The sequence below is a fragment of the Entelurus aequoreus genome, linkage group LG09 (genome assembly GCF_033978785.1).
Source record: "Entelurus aequoreus isolate RoL-2023_Sb linkage group LG09, RoL_Eaeq_v1.1, whole genome shotgun sequence".
Lineage (NCBI taxonomy): Eukaryota > Metazoa > Chordata > Actinopteri > Syngnathiformes > Syngnathidae > Entelurus > Entelurus aequoreus.
Genome location: NC_084739.1, coordinates 45445418 through 45465430, shown reverse-complemented (window position 1 = coordinate 45465430; position 20013 = coordinate 45445418). Strand labels below are relative to the sequence as shown.

The following is a 20013-nucleotide window of genomic DNA, read 5'->3' as shown; positions in this document are numbered from 1 at the left end:
TAAATTTCGATTCCTATTTTCGATACCAGTCCGCCGACCGGAAAAAATAAAAAATTTAAAAAATGTCCGCCGAACCGGAAGAAGAAGCCGCTGAGCACCAACGAAGAAGCGCCCACCGCCGGAAGTGTTAGCATAGCCGAGCGAGTCAGTCAAGCTCAAGCATGGATAGCGGGCGTCGGCGGTCGAAAGTGTGGCTTTACTTTACAAAAAAAAAATGAAATAACCGCGAAATAACAGAGCTCCATGTCCATCAAGAAACGAGTGGAGAGAGAGCTGCAGATGTACCAGGAGGTTCCACCGATACTTATGTCTGACGACCCTGCTGCATGGTGGTGGTCCGGTGGAACCAACAAAAGACTTATCCTTTGCTGTCAGATCGCGCTTTCTCCTATTTATGTGTTCAAGCTTCTTCCACACCCGGCGAATGTGTATTTTCCACAGCAGGAGACACTATCTGTCCAGAATGCTCACGCATCCTGCCTGAGAAGGCGGATATGGTCATTTTCCTAAACAAGAACTGTCTCTGATTTTATACTGTACCTGCTGCTAATCTGGACTGGGTTTTGCAAGTTGTTTCTTATTGTTTATTTGCTTTTCTGCACCAGGTTAGCCCATCAGTGGGAGCACGGTAACCTATTTAAGTACCTGCAGCATCATACACTTGTGTGTGTAAATGTGTTTTCATGAGGTTTTCAAAAATAAAGCTCTCTTGAGGAAAGTGTACCCCTGGGAAAATGTATTCATAATTTGTAATATTTATATTCAAGTTCATAGATTTGATATGTATATTCTAGTTGAAAACCGCCCTGTGAGGAATTTATAGTAAAGTTCATAAAAAGTTAATAGAATTAAAATTGATGGAGTATGTCAGACTATTTCATTCAGAAAGACTGTAGGTTAGCTAGCTCATTTAAAATATCCTAAACTTTTTTTGACCCTGCCTCTTAAAAGAACCGGAATCGAGAACCGTCAGGAATCGGAATCGAAACAAAGAATCGGAATCGGAATCGTTCGAATTCAAACGATACCCAACCCTATATATATATATATATATATATATATATATATATATATATATATATATATATATATATATATATATATATATATATATATATATATATATATATATATATATATATATATATATATATTAGGGCTGCAACAACTAATCGATTAAATCGATTAAAATCGATTATAAAAATAGTTGCCAATTAATTTAGTCATCAATTGGTTGGATCTATGCTATGCGCATGCGCAGAGGATTTTTTTTTTTAAAAAAACTTTTTTTTTTTTTTTTTTAAATAAACCTTTATTTATAAACTGCAACATGTACAAACAGCTGAGAAACAATAATCAAAATAAGTATGGTGCCAGTATGCTGTTTTTTTTCTCAATAAAATACTGGAAAGGATAGAAATGTAGTTTGTCTCTTTTATCCGATTATTAATCGATTAATCGAAGTAATAATCGACAGATTAATCGATTATCAAATTAATCGTTAGTTGCAGCCCTAATATATATATATATATATATATATATATATATATATATATATATATATATATATATATATATATATATATATATACACACACACATACTTGAGTGTGTGCAGCTATAGTGAGCGTATAGATGCATGTGTTGTGCAGTAGTGCAGTGGATGAACTCTGCAGTGATATTATGATCCTGTAACCGGATACCCTGGTTTCCATGCCTGTGCTGCACATACCCCCCCCCCCCCCCCCCCACGTCCACGCTGTGCTATTTCAGGTTCTTTGGATGCACAGAGTAAAGATAGAAAAACACACACACTACACCACTGCAGGTAGATGAATGTAGCACAACGTTATGTATAAGGTGTGTACCACATTACATCAGCACATTCACTCATGACTGGGCTTCAACTGCCCTGCTTTTCATTTGCACGTGCAGCTCTAGACAAGAAGACAACACCATGAGTATATGTGTGTGTGTGTGAGTGTGTGTGTGTGTGTGTGCGTGTGTGTGTGTGTGTGTGTAGGAGCAAGAAGCACAATGTGGTCGTAGTAAACACATTCCATACAAAACCTGAGGAAGAGAGTCGTAAATGTACTGTGGATAGTCTCCTAAATAGACACACTGCTATGACCACGACAGCCATATTGACGAATACAGAATATGTTTGAGCCCTAACAGAACAAGTGGCCGCTCTTTTACAGTTACAGTTACAGTCTCTCTCTCTCGCTCTCTGTCTCTCTCTCACTCTCTTTCTCTCTCATCATGATAACACTCACATGACAAGAGGTCAGCTGGTAGCACACACGAAAGACACAAACTAGTGAATTCACTACAATACTGTTTCTTACATATACTGACAGGCCTGGTTACAGAACACCACAGTTCCGACTATAAAACAAAAATTATGTAGACACAAACATAAAAGTCACTGCTGTTATTAGTTAGGTTTCATCGTTATGTGTTTTTTTTATGAAAATTTGTGTATTTTCGCTAATTATTGTAATACCTGAATACAGCAGAAAGTGTGCCGACCACCATAAAACTATCCATTAAAACAAAATAAATAGACATTTCGTCATAACCATTGCAACCCAAATCTCGAGTATGTTTATTTCTTAAACACAGGCTATGTGTCTAAATTAGGGCTGCAACTAACGATTAATTTGATAATTGATTAATCTGTCGATTATTACTTCGATCAATTGATTAATAATCGGATAAAATAGACAAACTACATTTCTATCCTTTCCAGTATTTTATTGGGAAAAAAAAGGATACTGGCACCATACTTATTTTGATTATTGTTTCTCAGATGTTTGTACATGTTGCAGTTTATAAATAAAGGTTTATAAAAAAATAAATTAAAAAAATTAAATAAATAAATAAATAAAAATTCCTCTGCGCATGCGCATAGCATTGATCCAACGAATCGATGACTAAATTAATCGCCAACTATTTTTATAATCGATTTTAATCAATTTAATCGATTAGTTGTTGCAGCCCTAGTCTAAATATAAAAAAAGATGAGAGCAGATGTAGGTCATCAGACATGTCTGCATGCTGTGGAGCGCTCCACTCTTCTCAGCCAGCCTCTTGTGGGAGAAAACACAGCTTGACACTTCCAGCAGCAAAGCCTCAGGAACTACAGCATCAATATGCCTGGCCAATGGCTGCCCTGTTACTGCAGTTTACCTGGCTCACTACTGCAGTATACTGTATCTTATGACACAATTGTATAAATATTACTATAAAATCCAAATACGCCATTGTACCTGCAGTAATACTACACTGTACCTGCCTTATTACCACACTATACTGTACGTATTTAGTCCCGCAGTACACCTGCCTTAGTATGATAGTAAACTTGCCTAATTTCAGCTGTGTATCTCTCTCACTAGTACACTATAATGCACTTGACATAATGCTGCAATATGCAAGCTGTACCTAAATTATTGTTGCAGCATATACAAATGCCATACAGCTTACACCTATTACTGCACCAAATTTGTACAGCAAACCTGCTTTTGAACTACAGTATGTCTGTCAAACTATGTACAGTATTTATCATATTGAACATTTTATGGCGCTTCTTTCAAGCAAACTTACTTAAAAATAACCTAACAGCAAGACAGCGTGGCTCTGGTGGTAAAGCGGCTGTGCAAACAACTTCAGGGTTCCAGGTTCGATTCCAATTTCCGCCATCCTTGTCACGGCGGCCGTGTCCTTGGGGAAGACACTTCACCCACCTGTCTCCCAGTGCCACCCACACTGGTGTTTGAATGTGAATGAATGTTTGGTGGTGGTCGGAGTTAACCTGACTCTCGCCAGATCCTTGTAGTTCGCTGAGCTCCACACAAGGATCTGGGACTTCTCAATAGGAGATGTAAGTCAGAAGGCGTAAAAAAATCATTGTATGTGATTGGATAAACCACTTGTCTGTTATCTTGAATGACGTGCTACTTCAACCACTCACATCGAAATCAACCCGTGACGCTGAAGAGAGCGACGCTGGGAAATCCAAAACAGAACAGCCGACATATTGGATAACGACAGAGCGAAAAGTTAGAGAAAGTTTACTGAAACAACACAGCAATGTCAGTAGACGATCGATGTCGTTTGTACAAAGAAAATATGTCAGCACACGACTCCTCGCTGCGTGCCGCCATTGTTGTTTGAATCAAACAGTCGCTTCGGCGCTACGTCACATCTATGAAATCCCGCCCGGAAAATACCACAAATTAAGTCGGCCGTTTTGAATATTTCGCTCCGAAATTCTACGTGATTCTACGTCTGTACTCTGACCATATAATCAGATCAGTCATATTAGAAATACGCAAAAATTGGAAAGAGACGGGCTGTTTATCATTCACAATCCTTATGTAAGACAAGAACACATAGGCTTGGCTTTTTTATGCATTCAAAATCATAAATAAATAACTACCAATTGAGTCAACAGATCAAGGGTCCTCTGTTGCAGCCAATATACCTCTAAAAACATCCAGAAACCGCCAACTATACTCCATTTACATGTCCATCCATTAAGGCTGCAGCTAACGATTATTTTTCTATCGATTAATCTATAGATTATTTTTTTCGATTAATCGGTTAATCTATAGTTTTTTTTCCCGATTAATCTTTAGATTATTTTTCCTTTTACCGATTATTTTCTATTTTATTTTATTTAAAATGAAGATGAAAAAATAAATGTAGGCCAGTTTTTTCAAAAGGCATGGCTTTTATTTACAACAAAAAAAAAGTATGGCCACTCAGTCAACATTGACAACAACATGACAAAATATTTTGTAACAATGTAAACATTTAAAACTTTTAACATTTAACAAAATTAAAAGTAGCTTATTTGCTTTTTAATGTGCAAATATAAAAGTAAACATCCAGTGCAAATCTTAATATTCTGCAATAGTATAAGCATTTCAAAAGTAAAAGTATTGCTTATTTTGCTTTAAAATGTACAAAAATAAAGACAAACATCCAATACAAAAAAGTGCAAAAACGAAATATTCTGTAACAACAGTGTAAACATTTCAACAAAAGTGAAAGTATTGCTTATTTGCTAAAATGTGCAAAAATAAAGATAAACATCCAATACAAAAAAGTGCCAATCTAAATATTCTGGAGCACTGTAAACATTAAGTATTGCTTTTAAAATGTGCAAAATAAACATCCAGTCCAACACAGTACACAATAACCAATTCTACTCATTCCAGTGAGTGACTAACAGTTGTAATGAAGAAAGGTTAGCATGTCTACGCTCAGAAGGTGTCGATGTGGCTGGAACTGAGAGGTAATTAGCCTTCACTTCAAACCAGGACTGCGAGCGAGCTGAGCTGCAGTTTACGTTTGTAGAAGGTCAACGGGCTCACAGTAGGGATGTGCGTATCGATCCTGTGGTATCGATTTATCGATACTCACACGCTACTCATTGGCATCACTTTTCTGAAAAAAGTATCGATATAAACCAAAAAACGGCGTGTGGGGGGTGCAAGCATCACTTTCAGATGTTTTTGATGACTTACTTAACTTACTATGTGCTGGGACACCCCTGTACCTGGCAGAGTATAGAGCTGGCCCAGTCACGTCACAGGAGACAGCGAATGAGCGTCGTCAACGTGCAACACACACACAGCCAGCCGACAGCGATGCAGCCAGGCATATCCAGTGTCAGGCATTGTTTATTCTATTTTTTTACTGAATATTTTTGTTTAAATGATTATCCTAAATTCAAATAATTTCCACACAGGGGAATTTACTGTTAGTTGAAAATTGCTTGAGTATTTAAAACAAGATAAGAAAGAGATACAATTTGGAGATTCTTCATCTTTGCATTACAGTTTTATTTTTTTCCAAGAAAATCTTGAAATATATGATTGAATGTGATTTTGGTTTTAATCTGTAACATGATTTCTTACATTTCGAAAACATTAGCCTATTTCATATTTCATTAATTGCTAATTATATCACAAACTTTAAAAAATAACTGCAGCTTCTTGCGATTCGGATTTGACAGTTAATTGGAAAGCCCTAATATCTAATTATTATTATATATAATATATAATTATTATTATATATAATATTTAATTTATTTTTCATATTTATGTTATTTATTTTAATTTTACTTTTATTATATATTGACCATAATACATGTGGTATAAATGGTCTGTATTTGTCTTGTGATTTGTCTTAAATAATAATAGTAATAATATTTTTGACTGACAAAAATTGCAAATAAGAAATTAATGGTATCGGTATCGGTATCGATGAAAATGCAAGAAAAAGTATCGGTATCGTATCGAATCCTAAAAGTGTGGTATCGCCCATCCCTAGCTCATAGTGATGTTACTAGTAGTTGACTGGGAGGTGTTTATTATCATTTGGGGAGAATCCGCTGCCTGATGCTCACCTGCTAAACACCTATCTGCTAGACGCTGAAGCGCTGACTACATGCGCTCTGAATACGCACTGCTGATTGGCTGGTAACGTTTTGAATACGCACTGCTGATTGGCTGATAATGCTTTGTGTGTACCAATCAGATGGTTGTGTCGGTGGGACAATGCTGCGTGCTGACGAGACAGAGGCAGAAGGAGCAAAGCAGCTTGTTAAGACTTTAGCAGCTAAAGTTAGCTTTAGCTTAGAAACTCGTTCGGTACACCCCCGTACCGAACCGAAAGCCCCGTACCGAAACGGTTCAATACAAAACACGTACCGTTACACCCCTAGCAGATACAAATGCCCCATTCATGTTTTTGTGTAATGATGACAACGTATGCTAACGCGGACGATTGACTAGTTGATGGTTGATGGTTTTCTTTTCAAATGTTCGTTCATAGCCGTTGTGCTGCTATGATAGGCCATTTCCGCTCGACACAGTGTGCATACAACAACATTATTAGGCTGTGTATTGAAATACTCCCACACTTTTGACGACTTTTGGCGTGCATATCCCCCCTCGCTCGCACAGTCTGCTTTGCGCTCCGCCATGACGGTAGTGTGACGTAAATTTGCGACGCGTCGACGCACAAAAACGGCGTCGACGTATTTACGTAACCGATGACGTCGACTGTGTCGACGTGTCGTTTCAGCCTTACCATCCATCCATCCATCCATTTTGTACCGTTTGTCCGAGTGCATTTACATGTCATGACCTGAAAATTAACCAAATATGACTGATATTGTTATTATAAGCGCTAACTCCGACAGCCTATTTTAGCGGCGTATTGATAGCAGTGAGCTAATGCTACCTTACGCTGTTATTGTTGACACACTAAGCCGGCGGCTGCTCTGCTTTCTTTTAAACTTTCTAATTGTTAATTCTACATTAAAATGCATGCATCCCTCACCTGGTAGTAGACAAATGTGGCCATGGACCGACAAGCTGGTCGACTTTGACATCCCAGAGATGGCAAAAAATGCTTTGTTACGGCAAAGTTCAGGAGGATTCCAATTGAATCTTCATCTAAACGGGATTATGTGAGCGTCCCGTCGGTCGGCATCCCAGTGAGAGTGGAAATTGTACAGTAAGTGTTTGATTTATTATTGTTTATTATAGTTTGTTTGTATGTTTAGAACCTAGCAATGCTGCTGATACTATGGTGTTTCAATAAATCTGTATCCGTTTAGCACTCGGCTTCTAAAACTTATTGCTCATCCTCCTTGTGTTCGGGCTCAAAAATATAAGGTCCTGGATGATAATTTTTCTCAAAGTAATCGTTGTTGGCTCCCACAAAGTCTGCTTGATTAGCATTGTTGTTGATGGAGAAGGGATCCCTAGTTCCTTACTCTCAGTCACAGATCTTGTGACTGGGTTGCTCATTAACTGTCAAAATGGCCCGGGAATCTCTGTGAGATTTATACTATTTTAATCATATCTATTTATTTGCAAACTTTGAAAGTATGTTGGTGTCATAAATCAGATATATATGGTAATACATTCAATATAGAGGCAACTTGTTTTTCGTTCCATGATTCTCCGTCTGAAAATTCCTTCAAAACCACTCTCTCCCACCAGTTTTTCTTTGCTTCGGACCCACAACCATTTTTGGATGCTGTCTGTCTTGATAGTAGTGTCATGTTCCTAGCACAATCTAAGATAATTTTTTTGATGTTGTCTGTTATTTAACATCAGCATAGCCATTAGAGACTCAGGGCCTAACTTACTAAGATCCAAATACCACACACTAAACTGCTTGTGCAAACAATAACATAGCGTATACTATGAGCGGGCGTGTTGCGTCTGAGCTCCTAACACTGCATGTGCAATTGAAAAGTGGTGCAGACCGCCTCATTTGAGGATTTAGCATGCATATGAGGCTTTTACCAGGGAGACACTTGATCATTTTTCTGCACATTCATGTTATCGTGTTTGTGTCAATGTGTTGAACCAGCAGCACACATCTACAATCTGTAATACATTTTCTGAAATGCAATCTAGACAACAGAAACATATGCATAGTGACACTTAATTCTGTGCGTGAGGCTGTGCATCACATCAACAGCACATTTGTGCATATGGAATTATTTAAACGCAAGAAAATGAATAATGAAAGACGTCTTTTCAGGGAGGAGATATATTATAGTAATATATTTCCTAAATAGAAAAACGAACGACCTTTAAAAAAAATGCCAACAGCTTCCAAAGTACATTAGCAATAAAATTCAAAAAATAAATTGCTGAATGGACGTTATGTCTAATATATTTTATCTCTGACCGTTCAAATATGTTGACAGACACACATATGACAGAGGATTTTCTGTCCATCACCTCTCATTGCAGCGCGAGCACCAATCCTGCAGTCGTGTGTGGAACTGTCAGTGAGCACGTCCTTCTTAGATGTGCTAAAAAAAAAAGCTAACACGTGCTCGCAAGATGTTGATGAGTGTTGATAAATCACATTGCACGTTTTGTTTATTATATTTCTATTTTCTCCTCCAAAATGTATAGCATGCCTTATCCTGCTCACTTAAGAGACAAAATCTACTTTGCACATGTTCAGTAGATCGGCTTTGCGTGTGCTATCAGGTTTGCATGTGTTTTAGTCAGTTTCCCACCTAGGCCTCCAGTGATGTCCAAATTCAATAACTACCTGTCAAAATACCATAATTTATGTCCCCACATGACCATTGCTGGAGAAATACTATACAGAAACACAATTACGCACTAATGGGCATTGTACAAAACGGGTTATTTTCTGGCGTATTTAAAAATCAATAACCCTGCATCAGCAATTAAAACAAAACTTGTGGTACTGTCAAAATTTAAATTTTAAAAAACATATTAAACGTGAAAAAAATAAAGAAATAAAATATCTGAACTCACATTTCATCACCGGGACAGCTGAGCTAGCTTCCGGGGTTGGCCAACATTGTCTCACAAGATGTAGTTTCTCTTTAAATATCCTTCTTGAAAATGGCTTTGCAAATATATGTGTTGTCTTGTCTAATCATAAAAGATGCAGACGAGGCGTGTTGGCTGAGTTCTTAAAGTTTACTCCACAGCGTGCTCATCAATAACATAAAGCAGCCGGCATGTCTACATTCAACAACCTAAACGGGGCTACTGCGCATGCTCTTCACTACTGTGGCATGCTGGGTAATGATGTTCTTATGTTACCTAGCTCATAACATCACAATATACTGTATATATCTGCCTTAGGCCAGCAAGAAGGCCTTACTGACAACAACTCGTGATCTGATTGGCTATCGCAACTGTCTGTCAAATGTTTGTGTCCGTTCACTTACAGTGCACGTGCACGTTGTTGATTCTGAAGGCCCCGGCAGATTTGGTACAGCATGGCAACATCAGCTAGCTGAATTCTGATTATATAAAAACTCTATAACCTAAAAACAACAGCACCAGAAGGAGCATAATATGACATGAAGAGAATATGAATACTTCTAGATATTTAGGGAAAGTAAATTAAAAATTACTTTTATCTTTAATTATAATCATGATTTCTGGTTATGTTAGGCCAACAGAGAAGGCCTTGCTGGCCCTGAAGGCACACCACTGGTTTTAGTGCATGCAAACCTTTAGTAAATCAGGCCCTTAAAGTGTTCTATCTGTGGCAATATTACAGCAAATATCAGATATACAACAAAAACTGAGTCGTTGACTTGTATGAGATGCAAAGATGTACCGTTTTGGTGTGACTTTAAAGGGCAACCAGAAAAGCAATACGAAATAAACAACCCCCAGTGTGCGAGTGGCAGACGGCGTATGACCAATAGTTTCATTAGAGCAGTGTTTTTCAACCATTGTGTTGTCTGGTGTGCCGTGGGAAATTACGCAACTTCACCTAATTGGTCCAAAAAATATTTTTTGCAAATTAATAATTATAATTCGCAAATAACGTGCCGTTCCGTAATTTGTCTGTGCTGTGTAGAGCTCGGCAGGGTAACCACGTAATACTCCATGTCAGTAGGTGGCAGCAGGTAATTAATTGCTTTGTAAAAGTCTGAATGTGTCGGGTGAGACGAGGATGGTTTGTTGTGATCCCAATATGCAGACCACAGCGTGCAGGTATGTAACGCTTAAACCAAAAATGAACAAAAGGGAAAGGAAAAGACAATGAAGCATAGGGATGGCTATGTAAAACGACAGTAAAACTGAACTGGCTACAAAGCAAACAGAAACGGAATGCTGGACGACAGCAAAAACTTGCAGCGTGTGGAGCAGAGTACATCCGTACGTGACATGGCAAGCAACAATGTCCACAAAAAGATGGATAGCAACAACTTAAAAACTTAAATAGCCTTGCTTGCCTAACACAAAGCAGGTGCGAGGTATAGCGCTCAAAGGAAGACATGAAACTGCTACAGTAAAACACCAAAATAACAGCACAAGACAAGAACTAAAGCACTACACACAGGAAAACACCAACAAACTCAAAATAAGGCACAAGGACCTGGTGGAGTTTTATTTTTTAACGTTTTCTGCTGGTGGTGTGCCTCCGTATTTTTAAATGAAAATAAATTGTGCCTTGCCTCAAAAAAGGTTTAAAAACACTGCATTAGAGAGTGGGCATGGACACTGGGACTTCTTCACATGTAGGTGTGACAATACAAAAAAACGAACTATTGGAGAAATCAGACTAATTTAGTGTGTGCATAGCATAACGAAAATGTACTTTTGGATCGGTCACTACAGAAGACTATTTTACAAACACATGAAATAAGTGTATTGTAAGTGTATAGCTCCTTCCAATGACTTATAATGTCAGTAAGTAAGCACCTCCAGTTGTGTAACTTTGCATCACATCAGTGTGTAAACACAACTGTCAGACACCTTACATGCAGCTTGTCAGTCAATGAAGAGGTCCTCCAGTCATTCCAGCAGGTTGCAATGTTGTGGTGCATGTTACAAAACAGTCACCCCCCCTCACCCTCACCCTCACCCTCACCCTCACCCTCAGCCTCCATTAGCTGCAACAATCAAACACTCCAGGAACACTACAGCTTGACTCGTCAATCAACAGGCAAAACGTCTGCAAGGTCCCAAAACCCCAGCAGTACATTTGCTAGTGGAAAAAGTTCAAAACACTTTTCTTGACTGTGATAAAAGTGGCGGCGACTGTAAAGAGGAGTGAGACAGAGGGACGACTGACGAACAGCTGAAAGAAGTCTTGTTAGAAAACATGTAATACACACTGAATACGGTAATAAACTTTTCCTCCCGTTCTCCTCCTCGGCGCCGACAACAGTGGCGAACACAGCAGCCTCACACTGTCTGTTATTTACAACAAATACGTAACACGGCGATTATTTACGTATCGTAAGGTAACCTTGCGTGTATTTTCGACGTACATGCTTCGGAGGAATCAGAGCCTTACCAGATTCAGGTCCGCCGGAGTGTGAAAGAGAATCATGTGGGTGTACTCGGAGTCCAGGCGACACGGAAAAAGGTAAAGAGTCCGGGCTGTTAGAGACTCTGACACACAATGGCGCTGATAGGACAAACTGCCTCTCGCACATGAACCATGCTGCCTTCACAGGCTGTCGGACAAAACTTCCAGAGGGTTGCACAATGACTAATTGGTGGCGTTTGACTCCAGAATAGGCAGAGCGTTTTTTAGACCCGAGTGGAAACTGTGTGACACACATTTATTTAGCAAGTAAATGAACGACGTGACTGCTGGTTTTGGCCGAAACAAATCGTCACGCTGTACAACATTAATCATTTATTTGAAGAGAAAACAATAATAGGCATGGATTGGTGTAACATATTTTACTCTGAAGCTATATTTCAGTTTATCTAGTCTGACACAGGAGTACTTGAAGGCAGCAGAAGCAGCTGCCCGGACATACGACGTCATCACCTTTGCTCCACCCCCTCCAGCCCAGTGCCTTTTAAAACTGGCTATAATACGTGCCTATTACTGTGTTGCTGTGTTTGTGTTGTTGATGTTGATTTTATTAGCAGGCTGTAATAAAATAGGCGAGTTTCTGTATTTATGGATGTAAATACACAGAGCAGAATATTTTCTTCCGAGTTTTTAATTTCAATTAGATCTCAATACACTCTGATAGTTTTTAATGACTATTGAATTTACCTTTTCAAAGAAGGTTACTACAATGGATACATATATCTTGTAAGTGTATTGTATGTGTCTCTAACTGTAAAAGAGGATACAAATAAAATAAAAGATGATGCAAAACAACAAAGCCATATTTTTTTTCGGATAGAATAGACTTCCCACAACGGAGAAATCATGTGGTTGCAGTGCAGATACAAAAACTTTACAAAAAATTGATGTAAAAACCCATTCAAAACAAGAGGGAAATATCAAATGACATAAAATACATTAAAAGAGCACAGAGCTGATGCAACCAGCTCCCACTTCAGCGGCACAATTCCCACATACAGCTACAAAAGTAAAACACAATGAAAAAAATGAAAAACAGCGCAATAAATAGTACATATGCTCCACGCCATCGTCTGCAGACCAGACAACACAACCAAGGGAGCCGACTACGTCCTAGGCTGCCCACTAGCTCTCGGCATACTTGCCAACCTTGAGACCTCCGAATTCGGGAGAAGGGGGGGGGGGGGGGGGTGTATATATATTTTCAAGTATATATATATATATATATATATATATATATATATATATATATATATATATATATATATATATATATATATATATATATATATATATATAATCCGTTCCTGAATGAGTATATCCGTTCGGCCACCGTGTTCAATGGAGAAGTCTGATCTACAAAATTTGCAGGCAGCATACCCTTTCCCCTTCGAGCTGTCCTGGATGAACTGAAATTATTTTTTCCAATCATTTTGGACATTGCAAGCGTACTTCTTCTTCTTACTCGTCGTCGCCACATCTCTTCTTCGTTCTTTTGCTTCGTCTCTGTTATGTTTTTGGACATTACTACTCACACGCTGAGAAATAGCTCCGTGCCTGCCTACTTTATGGGCTATAGATAAACCTATGGATAACGGAGACATGTATATCAGTCTCCTTTTCAGGTGAGAGAGGACGCTAAAGGCAGTGCCTTTAAGGCACGGCCCCAATATTGTTGAAAGTCGGGAGAAATTCGGGAGAATGGTTGCCCCGGGAGATTTTCGGGAGGGGCACTGAAATTCGAGAGTCTCCCAGGAAAATCGGGAGGGTTGGCAAGTATGTCTCTCGGCCAATCTCCAGTTCACGCGGATGAGCAAGAATTCGTCCAGGGAGATCAACGCTAGCTTCGCCGCCCCATCTCTTCCTCTGCATCTCCTCGTGTCTCTCCACGTGGTCTCCAGAGTGGCAGAGAGCCAGCAACTGGTCTCCGGTGCAAATATGGCCATGGCCAAAAGGATCCCTGGAGGCAGAAGCAAAAGTCCACCAAAAAGCAGAAGTCAAGAAAAGGCCACCCCTCGTTGTGCAGTCTCAAAGGGGCCTGGACCAAAATGCAAAAAAACACATGAAATCGAAAGGGAAATTTTGAGAGCACAAAGGGACGATGTTGAAGAAAGAGCACCAGAGCTCATGCAACCAGCAGCCACTAGGGGCGCCATCTTGGGAAAAAATAATATTATTATCTTTGCACTTCCTCCAATTTGTCATAATCTCACATGACCGTTACCATTAATTCTTTGAATTGTTTATTATTTCCCGTCCAGCGTACCTTTTTTCATTCTACTTCCTGTCTGCCTCAATTTACCTCCACTCACCTGATCTGAACACTGGCTCATCTGCTTCTTACACCAGCCCTGTCCTCTGGACATAGCTGGATCATTTTTGCTTCGTTCCTCCATGTTGATTGGCTTATCCTAGCGAGCACCCCCTAGAGGGCTGGCAAAAAATATCTGTTTCTCAGCTGGGGTCCGTATAGGCCGCAGTGGTACCCAGTTGTAAATGTTCCACCACTTGTGGCAGGAATGACAATCTCAAACAAACAGAAGAAGTCTGGAGCTTAAGTCATAGAGAAGTTTCTTAAGCGCAAAAATTATGACTGTATTTTCATTTGCACTTAAAGGCCTACTGAAATGAATTTTTTTTATTTAAACGGGGATAGCAGATCCATTCTATGTGTCATACTTGATCATTTCGCGATATTGCCATATTTTTGCTGAAAGGATTTAGTAGAGAACATCGACGATAAAGTTCGCAACTTTTGGTCGCTGATAAAAAAAGCCTTGACTGTACCGGAAGTAGCGTGACGTCACAGGTTGAAAGGCTCCTCACATTTCCCCATTGTTTACACCAGCAGCGAGAGCGATTCGGACAGAGAAAGCGATGATTACCCCATTAATTTGAACGAGGATGAAAGATTCGTGGATGAGGAACGTGAGAGTGAAGGACTAGAGTGCAGTGCAGGACGTATCTTTTTTCGCTCTGACCGTAACTTAGGTACAAGGGCTCATTGGATTCCACACTTTCTCCTTTTTCTATTGTGGATCGCGGATTTTTATTTTAAACCACCTCGGATACTATATCCTCTTGAAAATGAGAGTCGAGAACGCGAAATGGACATTCACAGTGACTTTTATCTCCACGACAATACATCGGCGAAGCACTTTAGCTACGGAGCTAACGTGATAGCATCGGGCTTAACTGCAGATAGAAACAAAATAAATAAACCCCTGACTGGAAGGATAGACAGAAAATCAACATTACTATTAAACCATGGACCTGTAACTACACGGTTAATGTTTTCCAGCCTGGCGAAGCTTAACAATACTGTTGCTAATGACGCCATTGAAGCTAACTTAGCTACGGGACCTCACAGAGCTATGCTAAAAACATTAGCTATCCACCTACGCCAGCCAGCCCTCATCTGCTCATCAACACCCGTGCTCACCTGCGTTCCAGCGATCGACGGAGCGACAAAAGACTTCACCCGATCATTGATGCGGTCGGCGGCTAGCGTCGGATAGCGCGTCTGCTATCCAGCCGCTTATACACCGATCCCACCTACAGCTTTCTTCTTTGCAGTCTTCATTGTTCATTAAACAAATTGCAAAAGATTCACCAACACAGATGTCCAGAATACTGTGGAATTTTGCGATGAAAACAGAGCTGTTTGTATTGGATACAATGGTGTCCGAATACTTCCGTTTCAACCATTGACGTCACGCGCATACGTCATCATACATAGACGTTTTCAACCGGAAGTTTTGCGGGGAAATTTAAAATTGCTCTTTATAAGTTAACCCGGCTGTATTGGCATGTGTTGCAATGTTAAGATTTCATCATTGATATATAAACTATCCGACTGCGTGGTCGGTAGTACTGGGTTTCAGTAGGCCTTTAAGAGCCCCTGGCTTATCCTATGCTTTTTGTGACTGTTTAGCCTTTTTTATGCATGTCCTGGGTGCACAATTTTTTTGTTATTAAAATACATTCATGGAGTCATGACCAACAGATCCGTGACACACAAGTCCCTTCACTGGTATGCTAATGACATACAAAACAATTTAACCCAATGCTTTAAAATGGGTTTAATCAGCATAGCAAATCTGCTCAAATGCCTTCTTTTTATATAGTACACCTCTTAAAGGGGAAACTAACAAGTTCAGCAGGCATTAATGGATTAACTCTTACGTGTTTTGCTTTTTTTACTTACAGGTGTCTGATATTATTGGCTGATATTGGCATTAAAATCGGATCATATGCATTTTAACTGTTTGGTTCTCAGTTTACAGAGAACCAAATGTAGACAGTGCTTATTGTAATTGTTTAGACACCTTCACTTCCCTGCATAATAAACACTGGCCTGTGAAATAATATTTTATAAAAGGAAAGAATAAAAAAAAGCACTTGGATCACAAAAGGGATAATTAATGCCTGTAAAAAGAAAAACAATCTCTACAAACTGTTCATCAAAATAAAAACAAAAGAGGTGGAACAAAGATATAAAAAGTACAAAAATAAATTAACTGATATTATAAGAACAAGCAAACGGTTATATTATTAAAAAAAACTATATGAAAACAAAAACAATATAAAAGGAACTTAGGATGTTTTGAATAGTCTAATCAAACAAGGATATTCAAAGTTGACATATCCTGATTACTTTATTGATGAAAATGGAGAAGATTATAATATGAGTAATGTAGTGAATAAGTTCAATAGTTTTTTTGTAAATGTTGGTCCTAACTTGGCTGTTGATATCTCAGACAATGGAGTTACAAAATTAACTATTGAACAGAATTCTTCATCATTCTTCCTCTCCGCTACAAATGAGCAGGAAGTGACATAGATTGTGCGGAAGTGTAAAAGTAAGTGCTCCACTGACTGCCATGATATCAACATGATATTGGTTCAAAAAGTTATACTGAATATTGTAAAACCCTTAACTTATATTTGTAACCTACCATTCCAGACTGGCTGCTTTCCAAGTAAAATGAAAATGTTCAAAGTAACTCCGCTCTTCAAAAGTGACAGCAAACACGCTTTCACCAATTACAGACCAATCTCTCTTGCCTCAGTTCTCAAAAATCTTGGAGAAACTATTTAACTCTCAACTTGAATCGTTTCTTGAGAAACATAATATAATCAATGAGGGTCAGTATAGCTTTAGGTCCAAAAGAACAACCTCAATGGCGATAACTGAATCTATTGAAGAAATTACTAATGCACTGGAGCATAAAAGATATGCAGTTGGTATGTTTATTGATCTAAAATTAAGCCTTTGATACCATTAATCATTCAATTCTACTAGATAAGATGGAAATATATGGAATTAGGGGGCTGGCTGGAGACTGGTTAAAAAGTTATTTAACAGGGAGGGTACAGTTTGTAAAAATAGGTTAATATTTATCAGATACTCTTGGCATTGCTTTTGGTGTCCCCCAAGGGTCTGTGCTGGGGCCAAAACTGTTTTTAATGTGTATATTAACTATATGTTTAATACATCCAAAGTACTGAAATTTATACTATTTGCAGACGACACAAATATATTCTACAGTAGTGATGACTACAATGAGCTCATAAATACAGTAAACACAGAAATAAACATAGTAAAAAATGGATGGACACAAATAAATGATTCTTGAATATAAATAAAACTAAGATAGTAATGTTTGGAAATTGCAACATAACGTCTGAACAGGAAATAAGTATTGATGGTAGCCAAATTGAAATCGTAAATGAGAATACATTTTTGGGAGTAATAGTTGATAGTAAACTATCATGGAAACCTCATGTCAGACACATTAAAACAAAAATCTCCAAAAGCCTCTCAATTATAAACAAAGCAAAACTATACCTCAATTAAAATTCAATCCGTACTCTCTACTGCACCTTGGTACTCCCTTACCTTACATATTGTGTTGAAGTATGGGGGAATACTTACCACAACACAATTCATCCTCTGATCATGTTACAGAAAAGAGCAGTGCGGGTCATTCACAACGTTGTTTTTTTTAGAACATACTCATAATCTGTTTATGCAATGAAAGTTGCTCAAATTTGATGATCTTGTTAAATATAATACATCAATAATCTTATATAAAGCATTTAACAAATTATTGCCGTCTAATCTACAATGTTTTTTTTATAAGACGAGTGCAGGCTCATAACTTGAGAGGCTTTGAATATTTCTCATTGCCGAGAGCTCAAACCACGCGTAAACGTTTTTGTGTGTCTGTATGCAGAGTAAAACTCTGGAACAAACTGGATTTACAACACAAGCAATGCCAGACTATTAATCGATTTAAACTATTATACAAACATGGGGTCTGGTTCAAATATAGAGATAAGGGTCTTTAATTTGACCTGCTGCTGTACTCCGTCTCAAAGTGTTAACATGTGCTCAATGTTTCCTTACCATTATTGCTATGTTGTCTAGGCAAAACTGGACCATCATGCTACATACTGTACATTACCTTTTTCATTATATTAATTTATATTATTACGTGTTGTCAACATTGTACTTTTTTTATTTTTTATGTCATTGCCTGAAATAAATTAATAAATGAAAATAATGAAAAAAATATTGGTATCAGCTTTTTTGTTGCCGATAATGATATCAAATAACTTTTGATCCTGGAACAGAACATTTCTATTTCCATTATTTGCCTCTTGAAAATAACAAGTGAAGGATGTTTTTTTTTTTTTGTTTAGTTTAGTTTTTATTGTAAGCCTGTCCTATGTGCACCCGCATGGGCAAATATTAATATTAAACTAGATCCATATATGTGCTGGACTGATTTACTTGATAAAAGCACTATTTGTGTTTAACTTCATTAAATATTGGACATATTTAGTGTTTGGCGCACCAAGACCGGATCAGGAAGGCATAGAAATATGAAATAAGAAGACCAAGGGATGAATTTGGGAGACAAGAGGAAGACAAAACAGAGAGAGAAAACAACAGCAAAAGCAGAAACACTGTCTACAAATATGGTATCAGTATTCATAGCAAATGAGTGAAATAAACATTAACAATATTGTTCTGACAATTGTCATTACTACACTACACATATTATTATAAATATTAATAGCAACAATATTAACAAATTAATAACGTTGAATTATTTGATTTTTTTTTAAAGAATACCATCTAGGAATGGTCCATCAGTGTGTGAATGTGTGAATGTGTGTCTGTGAATGGGTGAATGTGGAAAATAGTGTCAAAGCGCTTTGAGTTCCTTAAAAAAAAAGGTAGAAAAGCGCTATACAAGTACGACCCATTTACCATTTACCATTTACATCATATGATGCACAGTAAATACAGTACATGCATGTATAGCCTCTGTAGTGAATAAAGATCAGGTTTAATTGCAGCGCTCATCTCTCTGCACTCATAGTCAAGTCTTGAATGGCGAGCAGTGAGGAGGAATGGCTCTAAATAAAGATTTCAGGTCAAAAACAGGAAATGGCTCAGTGAGCAGGGAGGGCAGGGCCATAGCAACACCAACTGGAGCACTAGCAGTACCCACTAATTCGCTTTATTTTTCCCCCTCCTTTTATTTCCCTTAATATGAAATATCTGCCTATTACTTTTTTTTTTGCCTTATCTCTTATCTTTTTAGTCATGCAACTTACCAGTGGCGTGCGGTGAGGTTAATGTCTGGTGAGGCACTGCATCATCACAGTCAGATTTACAAACATGAACCCTAAATAGTATCTTATTCACCATGTGACTGGCAGCAGTTAACGGGTTATGTTTAAAAGCTCATACCAGCATTCTTTACACAACTGTAGCACACAAAAAAGCACATTTAATAAAAAAAACAATATTATGGTCTTACCTTTCTTGCTGGACATCCACACAGCCAGCCTTTGCGTGTGTACCACGCCGTTTGAAAAGAACGGGTCTTCTGTCCCGAAGTCAAAAGCAAACCTTTTAGCTCCGGCGTTGGTCTACCTTAAATTATTACCTCCTGCTTCGATTGAAAGTCCAGTTTAGAAAACTGTTTTATTTTACATATGTAATCCTCCATGTTTTTAATAAAAGTCCAGGCGAGAGGAAATAAACAATCGCTTGCAAACTTTTTATTTTTTATTCTTCTGCGGCCGAGGAATGATCTCTGGGATCACTACCGCCCT

The 20013-nt window shown here is 38.3% G+C and overlaps 2 protein-coding genes across 2 annotated transcripts in view; one reads left to right on the top strand and one right to left on the bottom strand.

Annotated features, from left to right (window-relative positions):
* sertad2b (SERTA domain containing 2b) overlaps positions 1-11978 on the bottom strand; it is a 49538-nt gene extending 37560 nt beyond the window's left edge. Inside the window, exon 1 of the mRNA XM_062058836.1 lies at positions 11845-11978. The gene's annotated coding sequence lies outside the window, so the exon portion shown is untranslated. The remainder of the gene's footprint in view (positions 1-11844) is intronic.
* b3gat2 (beta-1,3-glucuronyltransferase 2 (glucuronosyltransferase S)) overlaps positions 1-20013 on the top strand; it is a 639688-nt gene that overhangs the window by 578403 nt on the left and 41272 nt on the right. The window lies entirely within an intron of this gene.